Below are 25,946 nucleotides of genomic sequence, written 5' to 3'. Positions count from 1 at the left end.
GAAACAGAGCTGATAAGATAAAGAGTAAAGATTTATCAACAATTAACATCTTGTCCTAGATGAGTTTATCAGATCCTTCCAGAAGCGCTGATCCCATTAGGAATTAGACAAACAATAAAAAATAAAATTAAGGGGCTGGCCCAGTGGCGAAGCAGTTAAGTTCCCACGTTCCGCTTCTCTGCGGCCTGGGGTTCACCAGTTTTGATCCCGGGTGCAGACATGGCACCACCTGGCAAAAAGTCATGCTGTGGTAGGCATCCCATGTATAAAGTAGGAGAAGATGAGCATGGATGTTAGCTCAAGGCCAGTCTTCCTTGGCGAAAAGAGGAGGATTGGCAGTAGTTAGCTCAGGGCTAAACTTCCTGGAAAAAAAAAAAAAATGAAGAGGACTGGAATTGAAGTGTTTCTTGAGAACCCCAGTTGGGGTCAGTGGGTAGAGGCACTGCAAATCATGATATTGGCGTAAGATCATCTAGGATGATGGAAGGGCCAAATAAGTGCCAAAAACAAAAGAGAAAGTCTATTAACAGAATTCTTTTCTTTCTTTCTTTCTCTCTCTCCCTCTCTGTCTCTCTTTTTTTCTCTCTCTCTCTCTCTCCCTCTCTCCCATCCTCCCTTCCTTCCTTGCTTTCTTCTTTTTTTGACTAAAGACTCTCAGAAAGGAAAGGAAATGAAGGAAAGGAAATAGAATCCAGCCACCAAACATAGGGTCTTAAGTTTTTAACTTATCTATTTGCCCTTGTTTCTTTCTGCCTTTGGTATGAGTTAGTTTTTACTGCACAAGAAACTAACCCAAAATTTGGTGGGCTAAAGCAATATTCATTATGTCTCACAATTATTTGTGTTATCTGAGTAGTTCTTTTGATCTGGAATGGCTTAGCTGAAAACAGGTGATTTGGGATGTGCACATTCATGTATTTGGGGCCTCAACTGGCACAGCTGTGCCTCTCTGTAGATGGTCTTTTATTTTCAAAGAAGCTAACCTAGGCTTATTCACATTTTGGCTGTGTTCTAAGAGAGCGAATGCAGAAACTTCAAGGCATCTCGAGGCTTAGTCTCAGAATTCACACAAAGCCACTTCTGTTTCATTCTGTTAGTCAAAGAAAGTCACAAGGCCAGCCCATATTGAATGTGTGGTGGGGAAATAATATCCACTTATTGATGGGAGGAACTGCAAAGAATCACTAGCTGTTGGCAATATACAACACTTTTGGATGGAGAAGTGAAGGTTCCTGGTCTATTATCAGTGATTCCCAATGGCAACTGTTTTCTTGAATGCCTAGCTAATCTGTAACAGTCATCACTTCCAATAACTAAAGAATCTCAGAAAGCAACATTTGTTGTGAGGAACCATGAAAACTTTCTAGAAAAGGAAACATGCTTGTTACATTAAATTTCTAAAATCAGCCACGTTATAGTTGAAAATTCAAAGATGGCTTCACACTTTAACCAAGTTCTTCTTTAAGTGTTTGACATTGAGGAAATGTTAGTATTTCTGTAACAACATTCTTTGAATTATAGAGCTGAGGCATAGATTCTTCAATAAATTGACATGAGATTTTCAAAGGGAAAGTTGAACAGTTCAGTGAACGTTATCTCCCAGAAATTTTGAGAAATTCACAGAGCTTCAAAATTAAAATTGAAAATAGTCACAAGTTTACTTTCCCAGATTATTGAAAATCCAAGAATGAACATCATGAGACAGCGAAAATCACAGAAACTACTAGATGTGATTACAAACTTGGTCATTATTTTTTCACATTCTCCAATTTTCATAGCATGAGCCACGGATCACCTTGACTATTACGAGTTTGATTGCCAAAATAGCTCCCTAAGAGTATCTTGTAATTTGGGAGATGATGACCTCAAAGAATGTTTATGTGTGTGCCCAAACACCAGTCTTCTTTGTGTTTTGATTCATGTTCTACTCGATGTTCTATGTTGGCAAGTATTTTGGAGAGAACACATCACTTGCACTGGCCACTATGAGAATTCCAACATTTCTACCAGGAATACCATCTCCAGAGGGCCCCAAACTCCCAAGTTCACAGATATCAGAAAAGTGATGGGTTCTATTTAGAGGCAGAGAGATTGGCCTCTTTGCCAACGATGTGACATACTTTGCTATATGGGCTTCAGAGTAGCTCTGCTTGTGGAAAGCAGAGTCTCTTCTAAGCAGTTCCTTTAATTCCTCTATCTCTCTAACTCCCCTATCTTATGGCTTAACTGTCCCAGGACCTTTCATTCAACAAATTGAGCGTGGCTGAGGCAAGCAGGCACTGTCCAAGGTTCTGGAGATAAATGAACACAATGTCAAATATATTCAATTAAAAAAAAGAAACAGAGAGAAAGAGACAAGACCCTGACTTCATTAGATGTTAAACGTACTCATCTATTTTCCTGTATTCTCCTCTTTGCCATAAGTCTGACTAAAACTTCACTCTTTTTCTCTAGTTACCAAAGAAAATCTCTTATGGATATGAATAGAGACAAAAATCTCCTGAGGAGTGCAAGGAGAGATGATGGACATGATTGGCAGTAGCAGCCTCTGGCTGTGCCAAAAATGCCCTGTTACATTTACAGGACCACAACTCAACAGGTTTAGATGGGATATATTTAAATAAGGACAAAGACATTGGTTGAAACTTGAAAAATCCAGCTTGTTTTGTGTAAAAGACTGCAGATACTCAGTTTAAATATTTTTTTCCCCTCACTTAATTTGGATGAATGCATGGGGCATCAAGAAGCCACAGATTTGGTCACTTAATTGAGTTAAAACAAGGAACATGATGAAACAGCAAACAAATGGGTAAATTGCATTTTTCACTTTCCACTTGGGTGTCTCAGCATTTTATTGTAAGAATCAGGGAGTGAGTCTAAAATAACCTCAACACAATCTACCTGCTTTATGTCTCAGAGCAAGTTACGTTCATTGAGTTATGTAGTATTTGAAGGAAAACTTAGCAGTTTGTGTGAATTTATATGAAGTCTCTCAAGCTAGTGGGGCCCATAAATATTTTAAAATAAGAAACATGAAAAGGTGGAACATTTGACTTGGGATTAGAGAGGAAATAAGGTTTTGTTTGAAATAATTGTTTCTGAAAGAGGAAATAGAAAGTAAGTTCTTTTACTGTGTATTGACACTCACAACTGGCTTCTCAATAGAAGAGGGAAAATTTTCATTTCCATATGTATTCTTTTTAGTTACCGTTTATTGTGTACTTACCATGTCCCAGAATTTAATGTCTGAAAGTGCATTATATACATCTCATTATATCCTAAAAGTAAATGAAGACTTAGATCAGTATTTCTGTTTAACACAAGGGAACTGAGGCACAGAAAGGTTAAGTGACTTGACACAGTCTCCAAACAATAGATCTTTAATTCAAAAACAGAGCACTTAGATTTCTAAGCTATTGTGTTTAACTACTAGCCAGCATTGTACCCTGAAATGTGTATTTCCAGAGCTGAGGATAACATCTTCTATATCAATAAGACTGATTGGATTTTGAACACTGTGCCCCTAAGTTCCAGTTTCCTCATCTCCAAAATGTGGATAATAATGCCTGTTTTGAGAATAAAAATGGAATAATGTAAATGGAAGAACAAATACATTTTTCCCAGTATCATTGATATGACCTGAAAAAATAACATGTCTCACAAATATTTTTTAAATCAAACGTGATATAGAGGAACTATTTCACACCATTTTTAAGTCAAGTTTCAAGGGGATGTTGGAATAAAATTACAGACATGGTGATCTCAACTTGAGCTTTTACATCTATGCCAAATCTGAAGTGAATGTAGTGAAACAAAAAATCAAGAATGTGAAGAGGAACCAAGGATAATCCACCCCACCAAATGCAATGGATGTTAGAGAAGGATTGCTTCATAAAAAATGTGAAGTGACTTAATGATATATACATATACATAATAATATTTTTAGCTGTGCTTTCAATAAGGATGTGAGTGTGCATCTGTGTATATTTCAGGGGTGGAATAATATATCTTTCAAATGCTTTTCTGTTTATGCTCATCTATTTATGCCCCTCTCATAGCAAAATACTAGTATATCAAGCCAGTTTCATATTTTAAGTCAAGTGGAATCTCATTAGTTTAAAAGTTGTTTTTATCTGATTCTGGTAACTACTAAACAAGTCTGGTCCTTGTAACATAAATAGTTTGAATCACTATGACTCAGCCTATTAATAGAGTTAGCTCTCTTTCATAACAGGTATTTGTTTTAAAAATTGGAACACAATATACTGCACTTGATTCATAACTGAGTCCTACGAGGAATGTTACAAGGTACCAGTGACGTTTTGCCTGGAAAAAAGAAGCCTTGGGGGACACAAGAGTTTTGTACAGATTCTTGAATCACTGTCATGTTACAAAGATAATGCAGTTTCATGTGGCCCCAAGGAGTAAAATTAGGACGGTAGATGGAAACCACAGAATGACAGATTTTAGTTGAGTATACGGAAAAGTTTTCTAACGATTTCGGCTGTCCAAATACGCCTCAGGATATAGTTAATTATCAATCTCCAATCTCTGGATCAGTTCAAGTGGAGGGGATTCTAGCTGTTAAAGGGAAGTTGGCTCTTCAATGCTTCAGGACTTCTGAGGAACACGTGCCAAAGCCAGAAGCTGATGGAAGTCTTCTCCACTTTGCCCACTTTGAGAACACTTTGTTATGGATCTTGCATGTCCAGTGGTAAAGCTTACAGCTATTTTAGGTGTTTCAGTTCCTATGGAAAATATAGTAACTAACTCTAAGACATAGCTGTTTGGCCTTGGCTAGTGAATCTTTTGTCCAAGAATACAAACCCTTCACTAGTCAAACTTTTTCAGCTTCCTTTGACGACCTTTCCTGATCTATCTGATCTTTACATATTGTCGTTTCCTGACAACTTGGCTGCATGCTTCTTTTTCCGCTCTACCGTTTTACCCTTGATGATTTTATACCACCTAAGCCCCACCCCTACACTTTGAAGACTAATATGTTTACATCTTCTGAGGTTGAAACTCATATACTCAACTGTCTACTTGACATCAACATTTGGCTGTTTTAGAAGCATTTCAAATATTGTATATCCTAAATATGATTTCTAGTTGTTCTCCAGTAGTATTTTTTATCTTCTCTTTTCTCCATCTCAGGAAACACTATTCAAATATTCATGTGGGAGACATGGGAGTCCCTTTCAATAGATCCTTCTCATTTATCCTCCTCACAAAGGGTCTACTTCCAGCACATATCTCAATACACTCCCTTCTCTCCACCTCTACTTCTAACACCTTCACCAGGCCAACATTATCTATGGCCTGGGCCACTGTAATAGCCTCTTAATTGCTTCCTCTGATTCCACTTATTGTGCACTGCCTGCCCCAGCTGCCTTCAATTCATTTTTCAAAGTTCAGTAAAAGGAGTACTTTCTGTTCCTTTGTGCGTCATTTAAAAATACAAAATAAGAAGAAAACTTTTATTTTGAAGTAACTACAGAACCACAAGAAATTGCAAAACAATTCCAGAAAGATCTCATTCAAAGTGATATTTTAAATGTGCGTATCTTTTTACGTCACTATGTCACTATCCTCCGTAAAGTCCTTTTGAGTTTTTCTAATTTTTTTTAGGAAAGTAAACATTGCTGTTGTAGCTTGTAAATCCCAGCATGATCTCTGCTCTTACATCTGTTTCTTCAACTTCTTTTGATCTACTCTCCCTCTCACTCATGGAGTTTCCTTTATTCTGATTTTCTCTATGTTTCTTGCCTGTCAGAAACTCCTTTGAGCCTACTGTCCTCCCCACATTCTGTGTCCTCCTACTCACCCTTCAAATCTCAGTATAAATGTCACATAATCAACTCATCATTCACTAACCCCACAATCTAAATCAAGTCTTTCTGTTATGGCTTTTCATTTATGTCTCATTTTTCCTAGATAGCACTTATTAACATTATTTGCATAATTACTTGTTTAATATCTGTCTCTCCAACTGTACTGTAAATAATATTCTTCATTGTTCTAAGATGAACAATGCAAAATAGTAGAGTCTTTACTATTTTCAAATCAATGAAGTCTAGCATATCCAAAAGACAGAGTTGTGATTGCTACTTACAACTCCTTCTTAAACACTGAGAGCTCTATGAGGAGCACTGGCTTAGACTTAGATTCAAATATTAGTTCCATCAATTACTTGCTGTATATCTTTGATCAAGTTACTTCAATATATGGAGCCTCAATTTACTCATCCATAATATTACTTTTTATTGGTTCTGGCAAAGATTAAATGAGTAAAGCCAGGAAAGTGTCTAGTATGGTACCATGGGTTATCCTGTTAAATCTTAGACACAGTGATTCTCAAACTTTGCATGTTAGGAAAATAGGCACATGCATGGCCACACACATGCAAAAACTCAACAAGGCAGTGTTTAAGTATTCCTCAGAATACAATATATGCTTTACCTCCAAATGATATCGTCCAGATTTGTGATCCAGATTGTTTGTCAGACTCTCTGCATTGTACTTTTACTTTTTTAAAGGTTAGTCTTAATATGTAAAATACAACTCTGAGCTTCTTTTTCTCTTGCCTTCTTCTGACTATAAAATACATGGTAAACAAACACAAATTCTCCTGGGCTAAGATTCTTTTCTGTATTTCCAATCAAAACAAGTCTATTTTCTTTGAAAAGTAACCTTGGAAGTCAGGACTTGTATAGGCCCAGTGTTAACACTCAGAGTACAGAGAAGGCAATGAAACATCCTAAGAGCTGGCAAATATGGCTATGTTACCATATAGAAGTCAGTTTTTATAATTGTCACTGAATTGACGGACCAGAGACATTTTAAAAAATGGTTGGGGGGCTGGCCCCGTGGCCGAGTGGTTAAGTTCGCGCTCTCCGTTGCAGGAGGCCCAGTGTTTCGTTGGTTCGAATCCTGGGTGCGGACATGGCACTGCTCATCAAACCACGCTGAGGCAGCGTCCCACATACCACAACTAGAAGGACCCACAACGAAGAATATACAACTATGTACCAGGGGGACTTTGGGGAGAAAAAGGAAAAAATAAAATCTTTAAAAAAAAAAAAGTTTCTTCAAAAAAAAAAAATGGTTGGGTGACGGCAACAAAAATGGCGGAGAAGTCACTTCTGAAATTCTCTGCATAAGGGCAATGAGGACACTGGCAAAAATTATCAAAATCAACGTTTTCAGAATTCTGGAAATTAACCAAAGGCTTTCAGCAACCCAAGTGGTGTTAAGTCAAGAAAAAAGCTTTCTTGAATAATGTCAGTCAGAACAGAAGGCTTTGTGGCATTTTAACGTTCCCTATTCTCATTCTCCTTCCTCAGATCTGCAGTAACCTTGGAAAACAACCCAGAGTCATGTGGAAAACAGCATCCTGGAAGCAACTGGAGGGAGTAGAACTGGGTTGGAGCTATTTCACAACCGCTTTTCTTTCTGATGGTTCTCTGGAAGACACTATTCACAAAGTCATCTTTATTTGACCTGACTCAATGTTTGACCAGTGCAAAAAGCCCTTTCGCCAGAGACATTTATCAAGAAAAATAAGATGCAATTGTTTAACATCATGGGTGGCTGAGATGGTTGGTAATAATTGAGCCAAGCAATAGGCTAACCAAAAAGCTTAAAAACAAAAGTTGAGAAATGAGATATGCATAAGAGACTTTGAAAACTTCTGACATCCCTGTGAATATAGAAGGCTATGTGCATACATAGACTTGTACACATTCTTATGGCTGTGCATATCCCGAAGACCTAACATGGCCCTAAGCTCTCACCTCTGGCTAATGTTGAAGCTCAGCTCAAGTGGGAAGTACAGGCTAAGGCAGAGTTGTAAAAATTTTGACTCAGAGTTGAAGGCATACCCCAAAATGCACAGAGTTATTGGCAAATATGGGGAGACTTACTGGTTGTAGACGTTTGAGAAAATATCTGCACAATGATTAGCTGATCACTAAGCTAAACAAACAGAAACTTCAGTGGATATACACAAAAAAGAATACATACTTTACAGCACTTGTTCAAAAAAGTCACTAACAACAACAACAAATAGCAACACCAATAAACCCTGAGGAAGGAAGAAAATCTTAAGTCCAGAGCTACAAGATTATGTTATTTAAAAAGATCCTTTTGCCAAAAAAGTTATGAGACATGCACATAAATAGGAAAAGATGACCATGCACAGGAAAAGAGGAGTCCAAGGAAACTGTCCCAGAGGAAGCCTAGATCTTTTACTTACTAGACCAAAATGTTAAATCAAATTTCAAAATTTTTTAAGAAATAAAGGAAACCACTTGTACAGAAGCAAACAAAAGTATGAGCATTATGTCTCACTAGAGAATATAAATAGATTCAAGTTATAAAAAAAGAGAACCAAATAGAAATTCTAGAATTGAAAAGTAGAAAAACTGAAGTGAAAAGTCCATGAAAAAGATTTAACTTCATATTTGAAGAAGCAGAAGAATCGGTGAACTTGAATGTAGGTCAATTGAGATTATCCAGCTTGAGAACAGAAGAAAAACAAAAATGAAGGAAAATGAAGAGTATCAGAGACTTGTGAGACACCACCAAGTATATCAACATATGCATAGTATGTGACCCAGAGGAAAGGAGAAAGGGACAGAAATAATTTTTGAAGAAATAATGTCTAAAAACTCCCCAATATGATGAATGACATTAATATATCATCCAAGAAGCCCAATTAATTTCAATAGGATAAGCTCAAAGAGATCCACACAAAGACGCATCACAATTAAACTGTTGAAAGCCAAAGAAAAGAACTTGAAAGCAGTAAGAGGAAGTGAGTCATTATGGACAAAATACCTCAAAATGATCAACACTTATTTTCTCATTAGAAATCATGGCGGCTAGGATGCAGTTGGATGACGTATTCCCCGTGAGAAAGAAAAAGAAAAAACATTCAGCCAAAAATTCTATATTCATCATAAATGAAGTAGAAAGAAAGACATTTCCAGATAAACAAAAAATGGCAGAATTTGTCACTAACAGACCTGTACTACAAGAAATATTAAAGGGAGTCCCTCAGGTTGAAATGAAAGGACACTAATAATAACTTCAATCTGTATCAAGAAATAAAGAACATCAGTGAAGCTAACTATGTATTTAAATATAAACATACAGTATAAATGTACTTTTTGTTTGTTACTCTTTTTTTATCTTATCTGATTTAAAAGACAGCTGTAGAAAGCAATAACTGTAAGTGTGTATTGATGGGCATCAATGTACAGAGATGTAGCCTGTATGACATAACAACATAAATGAGAAGAAGGTAATGGAGATATATAGGGGCAGAGTTTTTGTATACTATTGAAATCAATCCAAACTAGATTGTTATAAATTGTCATTTATAATCTCCAGGCAACCACTGTGAAAATAACACAAAAAATAGTAAAAGAAACAATAAGGAAGTTAAAAAGGTACACAAGGAAATATCTATTTAACACAAAAGAAAACAGTAATGGAGGAAGAGAAGAATAAAAAAGACGCAAGTTATACAGAAAACAAATAGCAAAATGGCAGGTGCAAATTTTAATTATCAGTGATTATATTAAATGGAAGTTGATTAAACACACTAATTAAAAGGCAAAGATAGACAGAATGGTTTTTTAAAAATTATCCAAATATACAGTGATTATAAGAGCCATACTTTAGATTCAGAGACACAGGCAAGTTGAAAGTAAAAGACTGGGAAAATATATACCAAACAAATGGTAACCAAAGGATAATTGGAGTTCTAGCAACAACTCTTTTATCACTAAAGTACCCTTCTTTGTCTTTAGCAACTGTTTTGCCCTTTAATTTATTTTGTCTGATATTAAACTATGTTAAAATAGTAAGTGACAATAATGCACTGTTATATTAAATACTAATACTTTAATTAATATTAAATATATTAAATTAGTTAACATAAAATATTATCATTGATAATTATATTATTAATTGACAACTAATATTATTTCTAATAATTTATATTATTATCAGACAAAATAAAATAAAGGTCAAAAATTATCGCTAGAGACAAAAAAGGGCATTTTAGTTAGAAAAGAATCAAACCATCAGAAAGGTGTAACAACTATCAACATAAATGCACCTAACAAGAGAGGCCCAAAATACTTGGAGCCAAAAATGACAGAATTGAAGGAATAAATTTGCAACTCAGCAATAATAATTTGAAACTTCAATATTTCCCTTTTAGTAATGGATAGAGCAAGAAGACAGAAGATCAACAAGGAGATAGCAGACTTGAACAACACTACAAGATTAGTGGACCAAATAAACATCTATAGGACATGCATCTCAAAACCATATACATTTTTTTCAAGAGCATACAGAACATTCTCCAGGGTAGATGATATGCTAGCCAGGAAAATGCCTAAATAAATTTAAAGAATTAAAATCACACAAAGTGTGTTCTCTGACCACAGTGGAATAAAATTTGAATTGAACAGGAGGAAATTTGGAAAATTCACAAATACATGGAAATTAAACACACACTTCTAAATAATATCACATAGAAAATCATAAGTGACAGCACTAAGAACAGATCTGGCTTTACCCATCGGCCTGAGGCAACCTCCCCTGAGTTATGGGTTTTATGCCTAAAGGGGAATAGATTTGAACAGATGATCAAAAATTTTTGCCGTAGATGGTTTGATTCTTCACCTGAAAACAAGGTAAAGGAATTACAATTTGAGTTAGTTGGATTATAAGGTCTTCATATGTATGTGTAGGAAAGAAACGCTTATGTTTAAGCTTAATTGAATTTCAGTTTAAGCTTAATACTGAATTTGGAGTTGAGGAAAAATCAGATTGAACCCACAGAGACATTTCCTTTTATAGCTTGAGAGGCAGTATGGCATAATAACTTGGGTTGTTTTGAAATTACAGAGTTCAAATCTGCTTGCATCCCTTCCCATCTGCGTAGCTGTGGGCCAAGTACTTTAGACTTCAGTGTTCATATCTGTGAAAAGGGAGAAATTGCGCCTAACTCATTAAGTTGACATTTGACAATTGTCAAATTATGTGTCAAATTGCTGACACATAAAAGATTTTTTCATTTTCCATATCTGAGAATTGAACCAAAAATCAGGCTTCAGTTTAGGATTCTTCTGCTAAGTGTGTTGATTTATACAACTTTCTTTATTTATACAACTATATACTTCTGCTAAGTGTGCTAGGAGCTCAGGGAGCTGAGCGTCCGTGGGCTTTATGTAAGTAACTTCATAGGAAACCCACATGGTTCCCTTCCCAGAGCAGTGCTTCCCACTGCCTCATGAAAGATCTTCCCAGGCGCCCCCAGCGAAAGTCCATCAGGGGAGCGGATTTTCCTTGTATCACAAGGTCAATAAAGAGTGAACTGCATCCCAACTCTCCAGCACTTTCTACAGTAATATCAGGAGAGAGTGCAGCGAAAGTAAAGCTCAATCGGTGGTGGGCGTCATGTTGACATACCTGGGAGGCTCCGTGCCTCAGATATCAGTGGGAAGCAAAAAGGGGCCAGGCTCGAATTACGGAACATATACTTAAAAGAAGATGCTTTGGAACATGAATCCAGGGATGTGAACTACTACTTTCTTTTCTTTGATTGTTCATTCAATTTAAAATAACAAAGAATATGCTTTGCTTTATGTATCACAGAGTAAAATTCTTATGTCTTGAAAACTATGTTAATTTTGCCTATTCTTGTATAATTTAATTTTAAAAGCAGTTTGTTTTAAATATCTGCCTGATAGGAATGAAGTATTATTATTACTATTTTTAAATCTGTCCCTTCAAACCAGTTTCCAGTTTCTGGAAGAAAAAGAAAGGTTGACTTTACATGGTGGCTCGTCAGTTCTTTACTTATTTTGGAAACAGCTTTTTGAATTAAGTCGAATAAAACTAGGTATTAGTTAGTAATTGTTTAAAACTGGTTTAAGCCACAGCCAAAGGAGCAATTTAAAATTCTCTCTAATCCACCACCACAGCAAAGCTATTTTGCGTAAGTGATTTGCTTTCACTGTGGACCCCTGAAAATGTTCAGCTGGAATGAGACTCCAGAAAGAAAGCATCGTATGATTTAATGGAAGGAGATGCTCACACAAGCGTTCAAGAGCACGGTCTCCTTCTGTTCTTCCAAGTGAACCCTCTGTACAACCAATTAGTGTCACAAGGATCCGTGTAGAACGGCACTCACTGGCACCTGCTGCTTCCCCTTCAATAGCGCAGATTTTTTTTTTTTTTAAAAGTGGAATTGTTCCATTCTGTCACCAGGACCACCTGTTGTTAGCAGTAAAATATTTATATTCCCCCGCCTTCTGCTTATTTCCTAATAATACATGTAAGAATGTTACAGATTAATTGATTGCTTAATTTTGTAACTACATAAATCAGCTAAAATGTTGTCTCCTATAATTGAAAAATTTAAATATATGTGTGTGTGTATATACATATACATACATACACTCACAGGAAAAATTGAGGAGAAGTGGAATATAAAGGAGAAAACCGTGGGGGCCAACCTGATGGTGCAGTGGTTAAGTTTGCACGTTCTGCTTCAGTGGCCTGGGGTTCACTGATTCGGATCCCGGGCACACACCTACACATTGCTCATCTAGCCAACTGTGGCTGGCATACCACATGCAAAACAGGGGGGAGATGGGCACAGATGTTAGCTCAGGGCCAATCTTCTCCCACACCAAAAAAATAAATAAATAAATAAAAAAAGAGAAAATTGTCAATTTAAATAAAAAAGAGTGCCTTCTTATATATGTTAAAATATAGGTGAACATTGAAGGCATTATGCTAAATGGAAGAACCCAGTCACAGAGGACCACATATAGTATGATCCCATTTATACAAAATACCCAGAATAGGCAAATCTACAGAAACAGAAGGTACATTAGTGGTAGCCCAGGGCTAGGGGAACAGACAGATTAACGGTGATGGCTAAAGGATATGAGTTTTCTTTTTGGCATAATTAAAATGTTTTAAATTTGGCTGTGGTGAAGTTTGCACAAATCTGTGACTATACTAAAAGACGTTAAATTTCACAGTATTAGAAGGCAGAAAATAAAACTTTCAAATTTAATAAAGCAATTAAAAATACAATTATTAAAACAAAAAATATTAAATTATTGTTAAAAACTTAACTCTTTTGAAGGCAAAATGAATCATATCTGTGGGTGAAATTCAACTTTCGTCGGTCAAAACTGCCACCTCTCCTCCAAAGACAGGCCCAGTGGCCAACCAGCAGAAGTTTCATTTATGGCTTTCTTGATTTCTTGAGAAACTGGATATTGGTTTTGGTAATTTAGGGGCCTCGATGAGGCATCCTTAAGCAATTTTGGAAATGTAAAACTCTGGCTTTCTCACTGTACACAAGGCATAAGAACAGGCATATTCAAAGGAAGAAAAATTTGGCAGAAAAAAAATGAAGGCAATTGAATTTTTGCTATGGACTCAAAAAACAAAAAATAGCCAAAAGAAGAGTAAGATCTTTGGACCAAAGCTTCTTGTTCAGGTAAAGTTAGGACAATCTAATCTAAAATTTCTATCTATATTTCTTGGTAACATAACGCTTAGAGTGGATGAGAAAGCTAAGACTTGACTCAAGTCATACAGCTAGGGTAGAAAAGCTAGGAATCAAATTGAAGTTTTCTGACCCCAGAGCTCCTTTCTTCTCATCTTGTCACCTCAGCTCATGATCTCTGAATGTGGAGCAGCCTGTGTAGATTTGGGCTCTGAATCTGTCTTCCTGTGTGGTCTTAACAGCTCAGAGCTCACTTTCTTGTTTTATAAAAGCTAGACTTTTGCATTAGATAATTGCAAAGGTCTCTCCCACGCCTAATAAATTAATTAGTATTCAGAATACTGATACAAAAGAGTTAAATTTCAGAATGACTATTGCTTTTCATCACAACTGGTTTAAATTGCTTTAAGGATTTAAGAAACACCTTCAAGTAATAAAGCCATTTAGACAGTTTAAATCGACATTTGGCAGCTATGAGCTTTTTTTCCTACTGAGGATGCACTTTTTGTGGGAAACTGAACACTACAAAAATTCCTGAAGGGAGATCTTATCCAAGCTTATCTTACCCAGACAGAAAAGTGACATGACAAGAGAAAGCTGAATACCAACGTTTTGCTCTTGAGGAATGAAGTAATGATTAGAGACAGATTTGTAATGTAAGCCACAGAAGTTGTACAAAAGGATAATTTACAAGGTCAGTACCTGGAGTTTGTACAAGAAATTTGCTCCAATTTTGTTCGATATGTGGGCTGATTATGCCCTGCTGTAGATGAGTCACCCAGTAATTTGCTTTAACCTCAGTTGAAAAACATTCCAATGCCTAGTTGATGCATGTGCTCTGTTGCGGAATTTGAAAAGAAAAGAAAGAACCATTTTTCCTACAGAATTTCATTTCATTACTTGATAAAAAGAATTTTTACATTGACAAATCCTAAGTGGTTTGCAAGACAATGTGAAACGATTCTGATAGGAAAAATGGTGGTATTGAACTGGCTAGAACTGAAGACAGCTTTGCTGTGATCCTTCGCACTTTCTCTTGAAATGGCCTGATAACATTTGCTCCACAGAGTTCCAATCAGTGATAAGTTGTTTAAATACTTGCAATCATTTAATGAATGCTGATCTTAATATTTTAAAAAATTCCTATCAACTTTTTTTTTCTCTCACAGATCTTGTTTAACAGATGGGAAAGAATTCAATTCAATGCTTTTCATTGTATATAAAACAAGATTACTTTTACTCAAATGGTCTGCTTATGTGAGGTAATCCGACCTACCCTCCCTAAATCCAAGAAAGTAAAGGAAGTGACACAGTGGGGGTTTACTTTTGTCACCCTCTCAAGTTTTACTGCTAACAAACCCCTAGTAATTCTATTTAAGAAATTTAATTTTGCCGGAGACAGGGAGGGTCAAGCTCATCCGTTAGTTTCCTTTTTCAGGAGTTTATGAACCTGAGCTTAAAAGAGGGGGTGCTTTGTGCCATTTTGAGCCGCCATGCAAAACCAAACCAGAAAGGTACTTCCTCTGAACAGTTCACTCTGGAGAAGCTACCACAGAGGAAAAACACTGTGTAACTCATCTCGTTCAAGCATGCACTGGCCTTGAGGGCTTGTATCTTCACTGCTCAAATCCTCACCCCTTAATGGCTTTTTCTTCCACTTCTCGGTCCTGAAACTGTGTGATAACTTGTCCAGAAATTCTTCTTATGGAATCTGTCTTTACACTGGAACAACTTGGCAATATTTGTACAGCAACTGGAAGAAAGGTCTTTTCTGAGATGTACAAAGAGGGAGAGGGTGTGCGGATCACTGATTAGACAAGGCGAACAGGAGCAGAACAGAAGAGGGATGGAATAGAATTCAACAGAAGTCAAAGAAAGTCATTTGACCTGTCTTTACACTCTGGTAGAAAATAGAAATAGCGGGCAGATAGAGATTTCACGGTAAAATATGGTAAAAGAATTCTACTTAAATTGCAGTTACAACTGTGGCTGTTGCTTCTTATGACGACATTGGAAAAATATAAAATACCCTCATGTTCCCATGCTGTGGTAAGTTAGATATTTCCAGTGCTTGCTGAATTCTTTAGGGAAGTTTATGTAGAAACCTAAAGACATATTTTTAGAAACAGGTGAATTAAAAATGTCCCATTTTGAATCAGCAGGTACCACAGAAGAAATGACAACATATGTACAAAAAGCAGCCTTTCAGAAGAGTTTTGCATAAACATAAAATGCAAGAAAGTCTGTTATTCGGAGGAAGAGTAGTACTTCATAGAAATTGCTGGCATTTATATCAAGTACTTAATATTTTACAAAAGCCTTACATCCATTATTTAATTGTTTCTGATAGGAAGTCTCACGCCCATTATTTCATCTGTTTTTTTCATTTCTGTTTTGCAGAAGTGTAAGTTGAGACTTGGGAAAGCAAGTCAGCTCCACTTCTATATCAACATTTTGCTTTCTGTCAGGTTTCCTGCAAGTGTACAAATAACTGTAAAATAGGAAACTGGATTCCAGTTTCACTTAATAAAACCATTCTGTACTAAGACCAATGAAAAACAAATAAGCACACAAACAAGTAAAGAACTCTGAAGGAACCTAGAAAGCAAAAGAGGGTCACCAACGTGGAAAAAGTGCTTTTGTTCACAGATGAATCTTTAGATTTGGGGAACATGAAAAGATTATTCTGAAACTTTTCTGTAATTTCACAGTGAAGAAAATGTGGTCAATCCCATGATGGATAGTTTCCAGATGAGTCACTACATCGTGTAATTCTTCTGATATCACTGATCGGATCGTCTTGGAGGAGATCAGATTATATTGATGCAATCAGTAGAAATTCAAGTAAGTGTTGTCTTTTAAAGACGGTTTAAAATTCCAACTATTTTCACAAAATTTTGACCAAGGAAATTTGTAATATGGGTCCCTGAAGAAATGTAGTCTTGCCTGTTATTTCTAAATAATTATTTTTGCATGTCACATTTTGAAGTCCTTTCCAAACAACTCTGATTCTTTCAGAAACTAGGGAGCAGGATTCTGGGGAGATAGTGATAAAAGTGGCACTGTTTTTAAAATTCCCTAAATCCCCACACAAAAATAGATTCGCCAATAAATAGCAAAACCAAAAGCCCATGACAGCATTTTCAACAAAATTCAATGACAGGTATCCTATACATTCCAAAATACACATGAGTGAGGACAGCCATCAGTAGCCATAGGAACTACATGGTGGTGATGGGACAGAGGAAACAATGGGGTGTCTGATGATCACAAAATCCTGACAACAGAGAAACCCCAGGGCCAGCTGGCGTGCAAGAGAGCCAACATGTGAACAGCAGCTGATGCTGAGAAGATTTTGTCCTTTGCTGTAAAGGTAAATATAAAGGACAAAAGGACCCAGAGCAGTCCGAGCACCACGGACTTTCCAAACTTACCTTCCAGGGTTCCCATCCAGGATAGGACCTCAAATTGTGTGTGGGATCTAAATTGAGCAGGACAGGCACAAGAGAGAAAAGGACAGAGAAGGTCTAGATCAAAGTAAAGCTGGAACAGACCAGGGAATCCCAGAAAGTGAGCTGCCATGTTTTTGAACACAGTACGCATGTGGATGAGCAAGCTCTGTGATGCTAGAAATAATACTCTGAGCTGTGTGTCTCCTTCAAAAGGTTCAGGTCAACAAATTTGCGTAAAAATATATAACACAAAATCATTTTGAAATCAAATGCCATGCAAAGTTATCATAAGATAGTAAGGAGCAAAATAACTTCCTTACAGACAAACGTGCCCAAAGTGCTTGTCCACAGACAGACTATAAGTGCAACTTACATAAACAGGTAAAAGTCATAAGGAAATGATACAAGGCATGAAACAATAATTAGAATTAAACTAAATTAGAATTAAAATTAGAGTTTTTCTAAATTTTTCTGTTTTTCTAAAGTCGTCAGTGAAGTAGCTACATACAAGACAATGTACATATATGATCAACCACAAATGAGGAGAAGGCTAGGAAGTACATATGTAAAATGTTTTAATTTTTCTTAGGAATTTTGTGGCAGTGATATTAGCATCGTATTCTAAAATGGTTCTGTGTGTAATATGGAAAAAAAAGTAAATGAGTAATTATGAGATATTCTACTTCTACCATTCTCTGTGTCCATGTAAACCGCTATCTACATTGTCTGGGATGTCAGTGTAGAAGAAAGGAGATGCAGATGTAAGATATAAGAGGTAGAAGAAATCCTGTAGACTTGTGCTTTAAATAGAAGTATTATATGAACTCTAGATATATTCTAACTTTAATAACAGAATATATATGTTATATATTAATTATATGCATAGCTATGTATATATTATAATATATACATACTATTATCTTTTTATATAATATATGTGTGTGTGTATCCTTGACTCGCCCTGTAAAAGATCTGAAACCTTGACCAACCCACTAACACTGAGCATATTAAGTGTCCAGATTGCAGATTTTAGAATACTATTTCCCACTATAAGAAACCAAGGATTCTTGGGAAAATTGCTCATTCCAGTTCTCAGGCAGGAAATGTACAAGATGAATGAGGAAGCCACTAAAAACTACTAGGGCCGTGACAAATGGACTCAAGAGCCTGCTTGCGGAGGCTCCCACTGGCCAAAGATGAGATCATTTGAACTTTAAAAACGATAATAATTACAACTGATCAAAACCTATTAAATATACTTTAGTTCACGGATTCCTAATTGCGAGTGTGACCATGCATGTACTAATTGGCTTCCTTTGGAGGATGATAGGGAATCAATTATTTATCTTGAAAATTGGTAAATAGAATGAATCAAACATTCATTCCTTCTTTTGGACAGAAAATGCACCACTGGTTAATCAAATAGAAGATGAGGGGAAGCACCTCATTATAAAACGTCCTTGTTAATGAAAAAGAACATTAGAATTAGAATATCATCACTTTGTAGTTTGTGATGAATTGTTGAATCTAGATGTAGAGCATCAAAAGTCACTAACATAACAAAAGAGACAACCAGACATTATGCACCTCCTGATATACCATCTATAATGTTATAAAATACAGATAAAAATATACCAAAAAATTCACAATTTAACAATGTTTAGGATATTTACAAAATCATGAATCATTTTCTCCTTCCAGAACATTTTCACCACTCTAAGATATCTACTATCCATTAACAGTCACTCCTCATCCTCTCCCCAACACTTAGTAACCAATAATCTATATTCTGTCTCTAGAGATTTGCCTGTTCTAGACATTTCGTTTAAATGAAATCATACAATGTGTGGCTTTTGGTGACTGGTTTTTTTCACTTGGCATAAATGTTTTCAAAGTTTATCCATGTTGTAGCATCTCTCAGTACTTCATTCCTTTTTGTAGGTGAATAATATTGCACTCTATGGATATACCACATTTTGTTGATCCATTTATCAGATGATGGGTATTTGGGTGGTTTCTACGTTTTTGGCTATTATGAATATTATGGCTAATATGAAAACGTTATGAACTTTTTTTGTATGTATTTGTGTAGACATGTTTTTAATTATCTTGAGTATATAAATAGGAGGGGAAATACTGGGTTGTATAGAAACTCTGTGTTTAACTTCATGGAGGAACTGCGAACTATTTCACAAAATGGCCGCCTATAATCTTTCCAAGGGAATTGGACTTGATTTGGATCAAGTTCCTTGATCTACCTGCCAATTTGCAGGAAGTACAAAGAACAGAGAAAGACGCTGATCTGCACCATGATGGTGCAGTCAGCAAAATCCAGACTGTGAGACAATATAATGGTTAAATGACTTGGGTTTGTCAACAGGTAAATCATAGGAAAAGAAAGGGATGGAGGAGGTACCTGTAGACCGAGAGACTTAGAAGACATAGCAAGCTCAAAAAAAAGAGAGTAAACTAATATGCTTAGAGATGATGAAGAAAGGAAAAGAACATGTTTAAATGAATTGAGATAGTTTGTACAATTTATTGGTTCTTAGTCAAGAAAATTGGTCCAGGGGCCGGCCTTCTGGCTGAGTGGTTGAAGTTCCACACACTCCGCTTCAGTGGCCCAGGTCCGTAGGTTTGGATGCTAGGTGTAGACCTACTCCACTCATCAGCCATGCTGTGGAGGCATCCCACATACAAAGTACAGGAAGACTGGCACAGATGTTAGCTCAGGGCTCATCTTCCTCAAGCCAAAAAAAAAGAGGAAGATTGGCAATGAATGACAGCTCAGGGCAAATCTTCCTCACCAGAAAAAAAAAGAAAGAAAATTGTCCAAACAAATTTCTAAGAGACTGAAAAGTTCTGGACTTAAGTTTATTCAAGTTTTTCTTTACTTATATTTCTTGGTGTTTGAGTTATGTACTTGAAAATGTCTCATTACTATCATATTTTCTCTTATTCATATGTATTCTTTTTCATCTCTATATTTTCTTGTAATTTCAAAGTAAACGGTTTTTAAACCCAATCCTGTATGTCTAAGCTTGCTTTGCTCTCATAAACAATAACATGAAATCACTTCTGATATGATTGGGTAAGGAAAATCCCATGTATCAGAAGCATTCTCTCCATCTCCAAGCCACAAATAATGATATGTCACAGAATCAACCTGAGTGAAATGATCCCTGTAGAAGGAACGGGGTAAGATTTTACGTGACTATTGTGATTTTTGAAAAGAAATTCTATTCATCTATGGATTTAAATCATTAGGTGAAGTAAATTTTTTAAAAAGCAAAACTTGGGGCTGGTCCGGTGGTGCAGCAGTTAGGTCCGCTTCTTGGCGGCCTGAGGTTCTTGGGTTCGAATCCCGGGTGCAGACACGGCACTGCTCGGCGCACCATGCTGTGGTAGGTGTCCCACATATAAAAAGTGGAGGAACATGGCCATGGATCTTAGCTCAGGGCCAGTCTTCCTCAGCAAAAAGAGGAGGATTGGCAGTAGTTAGCTCAGGGCTAATCTTTCTCAAAAAAAAAAAGCAAAACCCAACCATGTGTTCTGAATGGAAAGATAGCTTTAAAATTTCCAGATTTTAAAGCCTGGTTTTGACTTATGAAAAAATCTATTTTCTCTTAGAAAATGACACTTGACCGGATCTTTCTTTCTCATTCTAAGCTTTAAACTTCTGCTGTTCTCTCTAAGCTTGATTTCCTCTGTGACAGATGGAGAGAGAGCAAATTCACCACATTTTGGATACTGCAGCTCATAAGCACTGTAATTGAGAAACATCAAAGAGTATCTTCCCAAAGCAAAGCCACTAAAAAAGAGGGAGTGTGTTGCCATTTTCAAAGCAAGGTGTGATGTAAGGGGAGCTGGCTGTGTGGGAAGAGTCTGACAGTTTCTGATTTAGGGGATATACTCTGCACACCACTGGAAGAGGTAATACTGTTTCCTCTTGCCTTCAGTGGGCCAAGTACACTCTGAGAGTGAGCGAAAATGACAGGGCTGAGACGCTGACTAGCAGTGAACAATCAAGTGTGTTGGTGGTTCAGTGCCCACAGGGGCATTTGGGTTTCTAGAGAACTTAGAAAAGTGAGAAATTGCCCTTCAAAACAACAATTACAGGATGAGATAGAAAAGAAGGACTCTAGAGATTACAAAGAGGAAACAGCCCTAGGGCAGTGGCATTCATATTACTCTCTTAGCTTTCCCTACAAATACTATTAATATAGACTTTGGGCTAAATTCTAGAGTTGCTTTGTTTCTAAGCTCTTAAAGCTCTCTACTGACAGTTATTACATGCCATCTGCAGCACCTAGCTATGTGTGGTATATTTGCATCAATGGTGGCCTCAGTTATTCACCCTTTCCTTTCTCCCCATACTCGCACTATGAGTCGAGTACAATTCTCCAGCTCTGAGTTTGGTTTTCTGACTAACTCTGGGCAACAGATTCGGCAGAAATGATAGTCCACTACTTCTATCTTCGGTTCTCAAGAGAACTTGCTTGCTTCTGTCTGCCCTCTTATTCTTCTGCCATTGCCAAGAGAAGGACATGGTCCAGGTGGATGACAAAAGATATGCAGAGCAGAGATCCCAGTTAGCCTACAGACGCATGAACAATCCTTGCTGATACCACCATTGCATAGCCTTGATTAAATGAACCCCACATATGCATGAGAAATAAAGGTTTATTGTTGTATGCCACTGAGTTTTAGAGTGGTTTGTTACATAGCAAACTGATGTATCTGATACATCATCCTTTCTCAAACTTGCAGGCCTTAATTCAAAGTGCCCCTTTGGCCTGCAATATTCCTGCTATGTTCTCCCTCACTCAACTCATTTGTGAATAAATACTGCTATCTATCATATCTCACCTTAGGCACCACGTCTTCTTGGCAACTTCTCTTGATCTCCCAAGAGATTATTAGATGCTCCTTCTCATTCTTTTATAACCTTCTTAATTTGTTTCTATCATCACTGTTCAAGACAGTTAAGAAGGCAGCCTACTGAGTTACGTGACTTGGGTATAAGAATTTAATTCATAATTCAAGTACTTCATAGATGTATGACATATTCTGTAATTGGCAGTTTTCTCATTTTTATAACAGGAACAATCCCTATGATTGTGATAAAGTTTTATGAGGTTTGAGTGAGATGATATATGTAAAATATTGAGTATAGTCACTAATCCTTCGGTGTAATTATTATTACCATATATGGCAATATCCTGCTTACTCCTAAAGTTCTTTCTGCCTAAGTTATTCCAATCTTTAAAGAGAAGCATCTCCAAATTAAGTATTTGGCTATCCTATGATATAGTTCATGTGGGTAGGACGGGTTAATCTTTGACTCATCCCCCTTACTTCCTTGCTCACATTTATTTATTTTTTACCAGTTTTTAAAATAATGAGTTGGTTCACTAACATTCTTCTCTAAAAGGAAAAAAAGGGTTTTATTTTTCTTTTTTAAAAAAATTATTTTGCACTCAAGGATTGTAAAATACTTTGTGTTTCAATCATTCTATTATTCTTATTTATGTCTTTGACCATAGGAAATCTCTTTGTTAGGTCCTCAGGTCTTTGGCATGACCTCAATAGTTTTGATAACTTCTTTGGTTTCTGGTTTGACACTGTGTTCCAGGCCTATCTTGTACATTTTGTACCCCAACTATTTCTCTAAAGTTCCCCAGTTCCTTTTATAGGAAATGGTAGAGACCATACTCTGGTGTTAAGAGTTTTGAAACTGAGTTGGCCTTTGATTCTGGGCCTTTTAAGTAGACAGAGTTAGAAACCTGTTTTTTTTAGATACATACCACACAAATTTAAAAATAATCATAAGTGTAACCTTTGTGTTACAAGTTCATCAGAGTACCTACTTATACTCCCCATCCAGACTAATTATAACACTCCAGACTTTGCAAGTGAATTCCTTTTTAATTTAAAATACCTTGGCCTGCTATTTAGAATAGATGAGATTCCTAAATACCAGTTGATGTAACCTCTGGAGTAAAATGGAAAGAGATTGTCAGAAGATAACAAATCAGGAGAAAAAACTCACCCTGTCTGAAGGATGCCATGCCCTTGACTAAATTGTTCCTAAATCTCATTCTCAGAAAAGGACCTTTAGATATGTAACTTTATTTTCATAGATAACAGATTTTCATTGCTTTTTATCCCAACTCTAAATCTGAATAACTATTATTTATTCAACTTAAAATTCACTCTTTCTAAGAGTCATCCCCCCCATCTGAACTGTATCCTTATTTCAGACTATCTTATAATACCTTCAGCTTTTCTTTAACATCACATATTGCGATTGGTAATGATATGTTTGTGATATTGCTTAAAGATTTTCTCCTACATTAAATTCTAAGTGTGTTTAATCAAGTAATTTGTTTCTTTATTACTTTTCCCCCAGTACCTGGCATAGTGCCTCAAATATATGTCAAATAACTTAATAAAGGGAGATGGAATTCCTTATTCGTTCTAATGACAAAGCCTAAGGATCTTCAACAAAACCTAACAGAGTTAAAAATAAATTGCATAATAAAGAAAATTATTTTAAGATTCTTTGTAGCTCCCTGTAAATTCTACTAGACATGTTGCCTCTCTTTATTTTGCCAAAATTTGCATTTTTGTTTTTGTTTTTATCTTCTCCACAATTTTCATTCAATCAAACAGCAAGATGTCTTAACTCCCACTTGTTGGTACTTAATGGTTAGTGTTGATTTCATTCTCAGTAGAACTGGTTGAGATTTGGGTAGCTACTCCCAGAAGATAGTTGGGCCAACCTATTCTGAAACACTGCCTTTAGATGACTGCTTCTGGAATTGAGTAAGAACTGGCTCCACCAGAGCCTCTTTAAACTCCTAATTTTACCAGCTTAACCATGTGACAGCTCGACACAGGGACAGTATTGAGTCTGAGAAAATGTAAGAAGAAAGGAATCATTTTCAATCTGTTCTGAATTTCCGTATCATAAATTGAAATATATAGAGAAAAAGCTAATCATGATTGATTCACACTGGTAATAGTTCACTGATATAAGTTATAAGTGAAATCCTTCTTAAATGTCTCCTGTGGACTACTTAGTAGTACTAGGTTATATTTGTAAAGAAATTTAAGCATATGTCTTTCTTTGATTCAATAATATCTCCCACCTCACTGCTCCTTTCTGTATGTTTCTATCAAGTATATTTACCCGAGTCTTGGAGAATAAAAACAGATGATGTCTTCTACATTATGAAACATATTCTCTGAAATCAACAGCACATAAACATATGTTTTTGAAAGGGTTGGATCCACTCCCTGTCACAAGGGTGAAACTTGATTGGTCAAAACTAATCAGAGTAATAATACTCCTTTGTTGTAGCCATCAAATCAGATAACTAAAATCTAAGTTTTATTCAGAGCATTGTGTTCCCCTGGCCCCAGGGATTGGATCAAAGCTGAGCCAATCAGCAGGAAGCTCAGGGCTTCTGTTTAAAGGTTTATGGGAAGTGACCCATTCTCTCCTACTGCATGTGAAACAGCAAGTTTCAGTTGTTGCTGGAAATCATCTTACTCTCATGAATGGGGCCATGCTCAGGATCAAGCTGACATTGTGAATGGTAATGCAGACAGCCAGGCACTTGAAGACATTATTTAACTGTCTCCATTAGCCATTGAGCCATTCTGGTTGTGGAATGCCGGTTTGAGCCAAGTCCAAAATATTGATTTGCTTTCCTGAGAGTGTTGGCCTCTGTCTGAACAAAGCTGTGGGGCCCCTTAAAGTTGATGGGTTCCAATGCCTCCAACTGACTGCATCTCCTTGGTTTCTTCACTAAGTTTATCTCCAAATTCATGTTGCATCTTCAAGTGCGCTTTGAGCCACTATCAGCATATGATTTTTGACTCCATACCTCCCTCAATAGTCATTTATAATTTTAATTTTACAGCCTCAGGTATCATAGTAAATCAATACCAGTTCATTAATGTTATAGTCCAATTATTGAGCAAGTCCACTGACAGCCATTAGCATAAATTATTACAAGTATAAAATTCAGAAATATCGAACCTCTCCCCATAGGTACTGTATTAATGGTGGCCAGATTTATCTCCAGTCTTCAGGTTCCTGTTGTCTATAAGCCTTCCATCCCATCCTGGGCGCATTTGCGATTTAAGTTTGTCTATTAACGTTATTTGGAAACAGGAGGATACAGGTGTTTTCCATTTTCTTGCTATTTGTCTTATCACAACACTGAGTTAGCCTTAAGGTTGACTGCTGTCAACTTTATTTCTCTAAGTCATAGTCTCTGATGATGGCAGAATCAAAAGGTTTTTTCCCCATTGAGCAGGCTGTCCCTCAGCCATCTTTAGGAACAGACTCATTTCTTAAAATATTGGTGGTAAAGCAGAATTCCATATAGCCAATACAATTTTGCCATTAACTTATATAAGTCGAGTTCCTGCAGCTGCAGAAATGTTAGGTCCCAACCACCTACCTTGAGAAAGAAACTTTCCAAGGAGAATTGGGTTTATCAGAGAACTAAAACCTCCTACAGTTTAAGGCCTCAGGCCAATTCTTAGCTTTCAAATTTCAATTGTCCCTTTTTTTCGGCACCCCTGCAGCTTCCTAAGAAATTAACCTTCTCTAAGTTACATTGTAAAGCTGCGACAGTCTTATCTGGGTTTCTAACCACTCCCGCTCAGGACTAGCTTACGAGGAGGGCACTTGTCCATAGGCATTTGCTTTCTCAGAATCTTTTGCAAAAAAGCCTATAATGCCATTTCTTTAAGGATTTTATGACTCAACGTCATAGGAAAAAAGACAACAACACAGGAAAAAAGTAATTAAAAAATCAAAATATCAAGAAGGAGCAGCATATACTCATTGTATCAACAGCTAGCACAATGTAGAAGAATGAGTATTAGCTTTGAAATCTCACAGACCTGTTTCCAAATATAGATGA

The 25,946-nt window shown here is 36.5% G+C and overlaps 1 long non-coding RNA gene across 2 annotated transcripts in view; it reads right to left on the bottom strand.

The window, feature by feature from the left end:
* Window positions 1–24,308, bottom strand: part of LOC139076033 (uncharacterized) — an 85,609-nt gene extending 61,301 nt beyond the window's left edge. Inside the window, exon 1 of one of the 2 annotated variants that reach the window (XR_011527260.1) lies at window positions 24,197–24,308. This is a non-coding gene — a long non-coding RNA (uncharacterized lncRNA). The remainder of the gene's footprint in view (window positions 1–24,196) is intronic. The other variant, XR_011527259.1, reaches the window with a different exon arrangement.
* Window positions 24,309–25,946: the final 1,638 nt, after the last annotated feature.

This window comes from Equus przewalskii, chromosome 15 (assembly GCF_037783145.1).
Source record: "Equus przewalskii isolate Varuska chromosome 15, EquPr2, whole genome shotgun sequence".
NCBI lineage: Eukaryota > Metazoa > Chordata > Mammalia > Perissodactyla > Equidae > Equus > Equus przewalskii.
The sequence above is the reverse complement of the archived record's forward strand: the minus strand, read 5'-3'. Positions and strand labels throughout refer to the sequence as shown.